The 10,885-nt window shown below is 36.4% G+C and overlaps 1 long non-coding RNA gene across 1 annotated transcript; it reads left to right on the forward strand.

Moving 5' to 3' along the window:
• Positions 1 to 5,446: 5,446 nt before the first annotated feature.
• Positions 5,447 to 9,173, forward strand: LOC143685149 (uncharacterized). Its single transcript, XR_013176404.1, has 2 exons — positions 5,447 to 6,631; positions 8,916 to 9,173. It is a non-coding gene; the product is annotated as an uncharacterized LOC143685149 (long non-coding RNA).
• Positions 9,174 to 10,885: the final 1,712 nt, after the last annotated feature.

Below are 10,885 nucleotides of genomic sequence, written 5' to 3' on the forward strand. Positions count from 1 at the left end.
GATCACCCTGTGCCTTCCCATGTAAGGAAGAACCTCAGTTGAAAGTTAGCTGCCTTTCTTCTGAAGAACTATACGTTAACTAAAATCCCCTTTTATTAAAAGCCAATCCATTACTGGTGTGTTGCATTCCGGCAGCTAGCAAACTAAAATAGATTTGGTACCGGAGAAGTGGGGTGCTGCTGCAGTTGGAAAATAGTAGTCATGTTGGGCCAGGTTTTTTTTTGATGGATAAGGGGAAGATTTGGGGGGAACTGTGAAGAGAATGATGGGGAAATCCTGGAGTGCTTGAAGAGACTGTTGGTGTAAACAGATTACTGCCAATCTGGACAAAGGGGAACACAAAAGGGACAAATTGAAGTTTTCAGAGTGAGAACTATGGAAGTTGGGGTCTGAAGCCAAGAAACCTTGGGCCAGGAGAGTGGACCCACCTATATACATGGAGAGGGTGAGTTTGCCCTGAAGGGTGAGAATGAGTCTCCCACCTCATTGTAGTGAAAGAGTTGTGCCACCTCAGGCCTTGGAGAAGGTATAGCACACTCTTTGGGGACTGGGGAGAGCCTGGCTGCCACCACATGGAGGGGTTGAGCGTGTGCCCAGGAAATGGCAGAGAGCCCAGGCGTGGCCCCAATGCTTGCAGAGGGTGGAGCTGAGAAAAAAGTGGTCTCCTCAGTGTCCCCTGAGGTTGATTTGAAAAGAGACAGGCCACATAGACCCTTGGAAAGGGTGGTACTGCCATTTTCTAAAGCTGAAGGATAAATGACAATGACTTTCAGACTTTGAAATCCAATGGTGTTTGCCCTGCAGGTTTTCAGAACTGTTTGTGTCTTATGACTCCTGTGTTCCTTTCAATTTCTCCTCATGTAAATGAAAAGCTGTACCCTATGAATGTCCTCCTTTGCATATTGTCACCAGATAACTTGTTTTGAGATTCATAGGTCCACAGCCAGAAGAGAATTTTGTCACTTTAATGTCATTTAAGATTATGAGTATAGTTGTCAGGTTGATAGGGGGTGGGCATATAGTATGGTTCAGGTGTCTACTTGGCCAGGTGAAGGTGCCTAGTTCTATTTCTGTGGACATGGGTCAATGGCATGTGAACCTCATCTGTTGCTGATTACATCTGCAGTTGGCTTGGAGGCATGCCTGCTGCAATGAATGATGTTTGATTCAATTGGCTGGAAGCTTAAATGAGAGAGCTCAAAGTAGCACGGCCCAAGCAGCTCAGCATTCCTCATCTCAGCACTTGCAGTTCAGCCCAGGCCTTTGGAAAAGCAGAAAGAAATCATCCTGGAGAAGTTATTAGAACCCAGAGGCCTGGAAAGAAGGCCAGCAGAGATTGTCCTGTGCCTTCCCATGTAAGAAAGAACCTCAGTTGAAAGTCAGCTGCCTTTCCTCTGAAGAACTATACATTAACTAAATAAATCCCCTTTTATTAAAAGCCAATCCGTCTCTGGTGTGTTGCATTCTGGCAGCTAGCAAATTAAAACAACTGTAAATAAGCTAGTTTGGGCTTGCAAGATTTATTGTACAGGTAATTCCTGCATCTGCTGGGAATATTGGGCAGTGAACATTTAGTGCCCACATTTTCCACATTATTTTACAGTTGAAAATGTTCAGTGGTACTTTCTGTATTGAGTTTATTTTCATCTTAAAATAGACAGAAATAATCCTTAAGTTTCCATTGCATTTAGGGGCACTATCAGTAGTTAAATGAGCGTTTCCATTCTAAAAAGTCAGAGCATGTTACAGTTGTTTTATTTTGACATATTTCAGATTGTGTTCAAATATACAATAACTTTGATTATGTCCACAGTAAACCTTGTTTGGCTTCCCTGTGTTTCTTAGTGGTGCTTTGGCAAATTCATCAACTACATCCCATCTGGACAGGTAAAATCTTTATATTGAAGTAGTTTCTTTCTCCGTTTAGCTACATAATGGTGAGGAGAAAGGAGGTAAAAATAAGTGATGAGGAAAAGAGGATAGAGTGCTGAATTAGGGCCACTGATTTGCCAAGAAATGGCCATTCAAATGAATGCTTTTTATTCATGATATTCAAATTCATAATATCCATCCTCTCTCTTCCCATCCTCTCTTTCCAAGTTCTTTCACAAACCATTGTGTCAATCCATCCCCACCCACTGTATTGCTGTGTTGCTTTGTTTGCCTGCTCTGTTCCAATCTCTTTTTGTCTCAGAGGTGATCACCACCATGAAACTTATCTTTTCATTACTGGGAAGGTCTTGATAATTTTACCACATACATGTATGTCCCTAAAGTGTACAAAATATTTGAATAAAAAGTACGTAGTATTTATTTAAATGTTTAAGTTTAATATGAAATACTGTATGAATCCTTCTAGAACTTATCTGACTAAATATTTTGTTAGACTTAGCTATGCCAGTTTGTCTTGTTCTAGTATATTCATTTATTTCAGTACTTATTTTTCTTTGTTATATGAAAATACCATAATTTATAGATGCAGCTTATATATATATAGAAAAATATTTCATGGAACTTGAATATGGATGGGAGAACAAAGCACTAAAGATAGTCAAGAAAGTCCTGCAAAAGAATGAGAAGATGAAGATTCTTGCTGTACCGATCATCAAGGTTATTGTGTGATATTGGCATGAGGGTAGATCAGGGCAGGCCAATGGATCAGAACAGAGAAGTCATAAACAGACGCACATCTATATGGAAACGTGGCATAGAATACTGGAGAAAAATGATAGCTATTCAATAAACACTGCAGGTGCAATTGGCTGTCCATACGGTGGAGAAATGAAGCTGGATATATGGAATGTTTGTGTGTCAAGAATGCATGTGCTGGTATGTTGTATCAATAAAAATGAAAAAATAATGAAGCTGGAGCTATGCTCCATGCTATACACATAAAGACTTGAATGTGTGATCAGAACTTACAAACTTTAGAAGAAAATGTGGGTGAGTATCCTGAACTCAGCCTAGGGAGAGATTTCTTCAGGCATGAAAAACATCAAGCATCACGAAAAAGGTTGATTAATTTGACTACATCAAATTTCAGGTTTTCTGTTCATCAAGAGACAAGAAAAGTGAAGATACTTCCACTAGGACAAGATCATTTGCAAAGATGTATGTAACTGGCAAATGTAAAGGGTACATTTAAACCAAAAAGGACAAACACAATGTAATAATATGGAAGAGGCGTTTCATGAAAGAACAGGCATAAATGTCCATAAAGTTGTCATAGAGCTATTTATTATTAAAAAATTTCAACCTATAACTATATTTCCTTTTTTATGTCTTAAGTATTTTTCTGCTTTATTTTTAAAATAAAATTTACTGTAAGTTTGTCTTATTATTATTTTTTTTCTTAGAAGAACCAGCTTTGGCTTTTCTGTTCTCTATGGGATTGTTTGAAACTTTTTTTTTAATAATAATTTTCTACCTTTCTTTGAAACTTAAGCGATTCTTTTTTAAGCTACTTGGGTTGATAAGCTCATTAATTTATGGTTATTTTATTTTATTTTACTATAAAGCTATGTACTACTTTCCTTTAAATAAAACTTTAGCTATATCCCATATGTTGTCATATAGTTCTAAATATTGAAATTTTTGTCAAATTTTTTCTTCTTTCCATTATTAGAAATAAATTTAAATTTACAAATTTATAGTTTTGTTTGAGGGACATCTTTGAAAGCTGCCTGTTACAGGTACTGATCCCTTTTAAATATATTTGAGGCTGCTTGTTACGTGTGTATCTTCCCAGTGAGTTATTTATTTTTTCCTCTTTGTCTAAAATTATTTTATTTCAATATACTTTCTCAGCTTTCTTTTAATGTTTCATGAATATGTATGTGTATATATATATTATATATTATATATATATATATAGTTCATTGTGAAAAATAGCAAATATACAAAAAAGCAATAAATTTCAAAGCACACCACAATTAGTTGTAGAACAGATTTCAGAATTTGGTATGGGTTACAATTCCACAATTTTAGGTTTTTACTTCTAGATGCTCCAAGACACTGGAGACTAAAAGATGTATCAATGTAATGATTCAGCACTCATACCCCCAGCTGCTAAATCCTATCTTCTCTATATAGCTCCACCATCTCCTTTGATCTTTTTTCTATTCTTTAGGGGTATTTGGGTGCTGCCTATTCTAACTTTTATGTTGAAAAGGACCATTTATAATATGGCATAAGGGGATGGAACTGGTAGATATATTCTAGAGAGGCTGGCCCCTCTGGGTTTCAGGACTTATCTGGTCTAGGAACCCATCTGGAAGTTGTAGGTTTCTGGAAAGTAATCACAGTGCATGGAACCTTTGTGGAATCTCAGATAATGCCCTAGATGATCTTTAGGGTTGGCAGGAATGGTTTTGGTTGGGGTTTGGCAAACCGTGATAAGTAGCAATGTCTAGCTGAAGCTTGTGTAAGAGTAACCTCAAGAGTAGCTTCTCAATTCTATTTGAACTCTCTCAGCCACTGATACCTTATTTGTTACTTTTCACCCTTTTGGTCAAGAAGACATTGTCAATCCCATGGTGCCAGTGCCAGACTCATCCCTGGGAATCATATCCCGTGTTGCCAAGGATACTTTCTATCCCTGGATGTCATGTAGGGTAATGATTTCACTTGCAGAGTTGGGCTTATAGAGAGAGAGAGGTCACATCTGAGCAACAAAAGAGGTCTCCTGGAAGTAACCCTTAGGTGTAACTATAGGTAGGCTAAGTTTCTCTGCTATGTAAATATGCTTCACAAGAGCAAGCCTCAAGATCAAGTATTTGTCAGCTTGGGGATCTCAGATGTTTGAGATAATGTTAGGGGTTTCCCCGGTGGTTTAAGTTTAATAGTTCCATATTTTTTCTCCTATCCCTCAAGGGACTATGCCAATACTTTAAAATTACTTACTCAATTGTATGTGTATTTTTTAAAAGGTTATTCTTTATTTTCAACCTTAAGGTATCTTTGTTATACATTAATGTCCTCAGTATTATATAAAGCTGGAATGTTTTTAATTTAATCTAATTTTACTGGTTCTGACTGATTAATCAGCCTATTATTTTGCAGACTGATATATCTATTTATTTCTATAATTTCTCTGTTTGCATAGTTCTTATCTTTTTTTAGATTGATCAAATTTCTTCATTCCTTCTATTAATCTGGAATTTATACATTTTATTGCTTTTAATGATGAACCTTGCATTTTCTCATAAACATTTGATCTAAAGATCAATTTTAACATTGATTTTTATTCAATACAAAATTTGAATATTAGAATTTGATATTGATGTTTAAAATGTCTTCTCATGACATTTTGTCATTGTCTAGTGTTTTAGCACTAACTTATTTTAGCATTTTAATTTTTTCAATGTTTGTTTTTCCAAAAATATATTCATTTTGCTTACACACCTCCCTTTTTGCAGTATAATTTCGCTGAGTATATAATTCTAAGTTTGTTACTTTGTTGTTTTCTTTTAGTACTTTGCAAATATTATTCCACCGGTTTCTGGCTTCAATTGTTACTGCTGAGAATTATGTCAGATTAATTTGTGCTGCCCGTTGGTTAATCAGGTTTTAAATAATCTGTCTTTTTTACCTATCTGTGTTTAAGATTCTTTGACTTTGCTATTCTGTTATATGATGTTCCATTTAATTCACTTAGCTTGGAATTTTTTGGGCTGTTTAAATATATGGATTCTTGTTTTTATGAGGTCCTGAAAATTCTCATGTATCATCTTTTAAAACATTACATCATCTTTATTTTCTCTATTCTTTAATTCTGGAACTCCTGTTAAAAATAAGTTTGACCTTCTCATTCTGCCCTGTGGGTCTCTAAACATTCCTTTCATATTTCCATCTTTTTGTTTCCGTTTGCTATATTAGAATTACCATTCATTTATTTCCTCTTTGGCTCTCTCTAACATGGTTTTGTGGATTGAATTTAGTCCCCACAAAACCATGTTCAATTCCTAACCCCTAGGCCTGTGGATGGGAACTTGTTTGTGCATAGACTCTTTGAAGATGCTGTTAGTTAAAATGGGGCTAAAATGGACTGTGGTTCACCCTAACCTGGTTCAACCTAACCTGGCGCTGTCAGGAAAGGCCATTTGTACATAGAGGGCAAGAGCGAGAACAGCAGAGAGTGAGCAAGACAGAGAGTGCCGCTAACCACGTGATGGAGGCAGAGTGAGGCTGACATAAACCAAGGAACACTGGATTTCTGGCCATCCAGCAAAAGTTAGGAGAAAGGGTAGAAGAGATTCTCCCTTATGCAGTGGAATATGGCCCTGACAATACTTTGATGTCTGATTTTTAGCCTCCAAACCATGAAATAAGAAGTTTCTATTGTTTGGACCAACTAGTCAGTAGTACTTTGTTACAGCAGCCCTGGCTAACTAAGACACATGGTACTTACCTTTTCATGTCATTTAGAATTGCAGTTGGAACAAGTAACTGAAAACTCAATAAGGTCTTAAAGAAACAGTTTTCCTTTTGAAGTCTTAAAGAGGTTTGGAGATAGGTAATCCAGCATGGGTGTAACCTTCAAGATGATGTTACCAATGGCCTAGGACGTTTTTTCTTTTGCTCCACTATCTTTTGTGATTTGCGTTTTCTTCATCCTTGGTGCCTTAAAATTGTAAGAAGGGTGCTCCACCTCCAGGATCACATACCTGTCCTAGGCAGGAGGGACAGGAGGGGAAAAGATTAAAGAGGCATGCCGGCAGAGACTGACACTTTTGAAAAGTTTATCTGGAAATTCTAACCTGTAACTTCAGTTTACACATTTTTGGACATAATTGGGTCACCTTGTAACCTCTAATGGCAAGGGAGTCTGAGAAGGGAACTTTGGCTAGATACAGTGACAATCCTAAAGACAGGATTTCTATTGGTAAAAATGAAAGGGAGAATGATTCAATGAATATAGCTTTCATTTATAAAAGCTCAGCTTTTTTTTGCAAATATATTGGTTTTTATATTTTGCAACATCTCATGTATGTATACATTTGCATGTTTCATATTTAATTTCTTTGGTCATTTTTAGAAAGGAATACATTATTCTAAATTATTGAAGGATTTTTTGTTGTTGTTGCTAAAAAACTGCTCACAAGGCCTTTCCCTCACATGGTACCAACTTTGGATTTTGACTTGTGTTCACTGGAGCTTACAGTATTCTGGGTGATTTGGGTTAAAATAATGTCATGCTACAAAAAAGTGACTACTTTTATATTAATTTCCCATGTGTATACAATGTAGATATGATCTTCAAATTCCATTAAAGGGATAACTATCATACTAGTTTTAAAGACTGTAGAAACTTTTCTTATCCTATCAGAACCCAGATGGAAAACATCCCTTTTGTTCCTGTGTGCATTTTTTTCTAGCCCACCATTTTTTAAAATGCAATTTTATTGAGATATATTCACAAACCAAGTAATCCAAAGTATACAACCAGTGCCTTACAATATCCTCGTATAATTATGCATTCATCACTACAATTTTAGAACATTTTCTTTACTCCAGAAAATAAGAATAAAAATAAATCACCCAAAACATCCCATACCCTTTACTCCCCATTAGGTATGTAAGTATGTCTTTATTTTATTACTCATCTTCCCATATACTGCATAAAGGGAGTGTAGTCACGAGGTTTTCACAATCACGTGGTCACACCATCGAAGCTATATAGTTATACAATCATCATCGAAAATCAAGGCCACTGGGGCCTCTCTCTCCAGCCAACACCACAAGCAAACTCGCTGCCCTTCCCCTGTCTACGTGGAACATGACTCCCGGGGGTGTGGACCTTCCTGGCAACGTGGAACAGAAATCCTAGAATGAGCTGAGACTGAGTACCAAGGAATTGAGGAAACCTCGAATGAAAGGGGGGAAGAGAGAAATGAGACAGAATAACATGTCAATGGCTGAGAGATTACAAACAGAGCAGAGAGGTTATCCTGGAGGTTATGCTTACACATCAAATAGATATTACCTTTTTAGTTAAGGTGTAACAGAGAGGCTAGAGGGAACTGCCTGAAAATGTAGAGCTGTGTTCCAGTAGCCATGTTTCTTGAAGATGATTGTATAATGATATAGCTTATGCAATGTGACTGTGATTGTGAAAACCTTGCGTCTGATATTCCTTTAATCTACCTTATCAACAGATGAGTAAAACATACAGAATAAAAAAATAATAGGGGGAACAAATGTTAAAATAAATTTAGTAGATTGAAATGCTAGTGATCAATGAGAGAGAAGGGTAAGGGGTATGGATTGTATGAATTTTTTTCTGTTGTCTTTTTATTTCTTTTTCTGAATTGATGCAAATGTTCTAAGAAATGATCACATTGATGAATATGCAACTATGTGATGATATTGTGAATTACTGATTATATATGTAGAATGGAATGATCATATGTTAAGAGTGTTTTTGTTTGTTATATTTTTTTAAAAAAAGGAAGAAGTAAACCTAAAAAAAAAAATCAAGGCCATTGAATTACTGTTCAACAGTTTTAGGTATTTCCTTCTAGCTTTTCTAATACACTAGAAACTAAAAGGAATATCTATATAATATATAAGAATAACCTCCAGAATGAGCTCAATTGTATTTGAAATCTGTCAGTCATTGAAACCTTGTTTCATTTCTTTTCCCTGTTTTGGCCAAGAAGTCATTCTCAATCTGACTATGCCAGGGCTAGGCTCATTTCTGGGAGTCATGTCCCACATTTCCAGGAAGATCTATATCTCTGGGAATGCCTCAGTGAGGTGGTTTGAAGCTGTATGTACCAGAAAAACATGTTCTTGAATTTATTCTATTCCTATAGGTGTGAACCCATTGTAGGTAGGACTTTTTGATGAGATTACTTCAGTTAAGTTGTGACCCACCTAAGTATGAGTTGGTATGGATCTTAATTCTATTACAGAGTCCATCATAAGAATGAAATTCAGACAAACAGAGACAGGAAGCAAGAGGCTGGGCATAGATAGAATCCAGAAGAGAAGGAAGAGACCAGGAGAAGCTGCCAGGTGCCTTGCTCTATGACAGAGAAGCCAAAGATCACTAGCAGTCAGCTCCAGAAGGCTCCTGTTTGGGAAGAAAGCATCATCTTGATGGCACCTTGATTTGATCTTTCTTTTAGTGTCAAAACTGTGAGCAAATAAATTACCATTGTTGAACCTGACTCATTTCATGCTACTTGCTTAAGCAGCCTAGGAAACTAAAACACTTAGTTAACAAGTTTGGCAGTTATCACCAAGGGTATGCTCTATTTTCAGCCTCCTCAGTTTCTTGTTTTTTTTTTTTAATATCTGTTATTTGGTCCTTTCTCTCCTGTAAAGTCTGCTTAGAAATTAAAATACTCTCAGTATTTCTAGTTGTTTTTTTTTTTTACTGTGAGCATCTTCAAAATATCTATTCCACCTTAATGTCTGAAATGGAGATCTGTGTTTTGTAAAGATCATGTATTCAAGATGTCTTTCAAGAAGGAAAGATGGAAGGCAGGAAGGGCACTTAGAAGACTAGTGTCATAGGGCAAGTAAAAGATGAAGAAGGCTGGTGGAGGTGAGAAGGAATTGGTTTGAAACAGAAAGCAGAACTTGGCAGTGCGTATTTATGGAGAAGGAAGAACCAAGGTGAGTTCATGGATTTTTTTCTTGGTTCTGGTAACTGTGTAGGTGTTGACGGTGGTAAGAACTAACACTTAATTCGATTTCCTTTATCCATATCATCCCTGCCACTTCAATCAGTTGCATTATATAAATCCTTCCATTTCTTAATTTCCCCCCTGAGGCACTGCTAGATTCTGTAGGGCTAGAATGAATACAAACAAAATACTTGTACTCAAATAATTTACACAAAAGATGGAGGAAACATGTTGTTTGATCTGTAATTTACTTGTTAAGTTTAAACACTGAATAAACACATTTATTCATGGATTGACAGACTTGAACAGGCACATCCTCTCTTGCATGAATGTGGTAGAAGAATTCACATGGTGAATTCAGCAGCCTTGTATTGGTGCCTAGCCCAAGGGGCTCATCTGGTCCTGAGTCTCACCCCCTAACAGAGTTCTCTGCTACTTGACACTCTTCAAAGGTGAGCTGAATTCTGCCTCTAGACTATTGCCACCTCACTTGATTGACTCTTTTATGCAATAAGCTTTGTGCCAAAATGAGAGAAGCTGGGACTGCATTGGGCCAACAGTTTATGTGATATGACTTTTTTTTGGACCAGCTTGCTGGATAAAAACCTATGAGACTTGCTTTCATTGTTATTGATCATCAGAAAACAAACTTGTAGTGGAAAAAGGCTATAGCTCTCACTTCTTCTAACTAGTGGAGCTACCTGTATTTTCCAAAAGAACCCAGTGACTGTAAATAATCATATTGGGTCAGTTTTACAATGTAAAGTTGAAGATACAAATTGTCTATTGCTTTAGCGACTTAGTCCTAGGGCTTTATCTAAAGCATAAACCCTCACAAATAAACAGTGAGAATGGTGTATAAAAATATTCACGGCAGCACTATTGGTAATAATATCAAAACACCTTGGAAATCACCAAATATACATCAATAGGAGAATTGAGAAATGAAAAATTGCAGATGTGAAATATTATACAGAAATAAAAATGAACATGAATAATTGTCAAAGTATAATAATGAGTGACAAAAAAAAAACAAAAAACCCATGAAGTTGCCAGAGGATAACTGCAATATATATCACTTATGTCAAACTTTAAAACTGCAAAGATAGCACAAGTTGTTTAAAGATACACACAGTAAACATATTTATTTTGTTTCTTTGGAGACCAAAAAAGCAAGATAAACAGCTATAGAATAGTTAGATGGTGGCAAATGGGAGAGTTGGTTAGAGAATGATAAGAGGGACTTAATT

Source organism: Tamandua tetradactyla, chromosome 5, assembly GCF_023851605.1.
Source record: "Tamandua tetradactyla isolate mTamTet1 chromosome 5, mTamTet1.pri, whole genome shotgun sequence".
In the NCBI taxonomy this organism is placed as follows: Eukaryota; Metazoa; Chordata; class Mammalia; order Pilosa; family Myrmecophagidae; genus Tamandua; species Tamandua tetradactyla.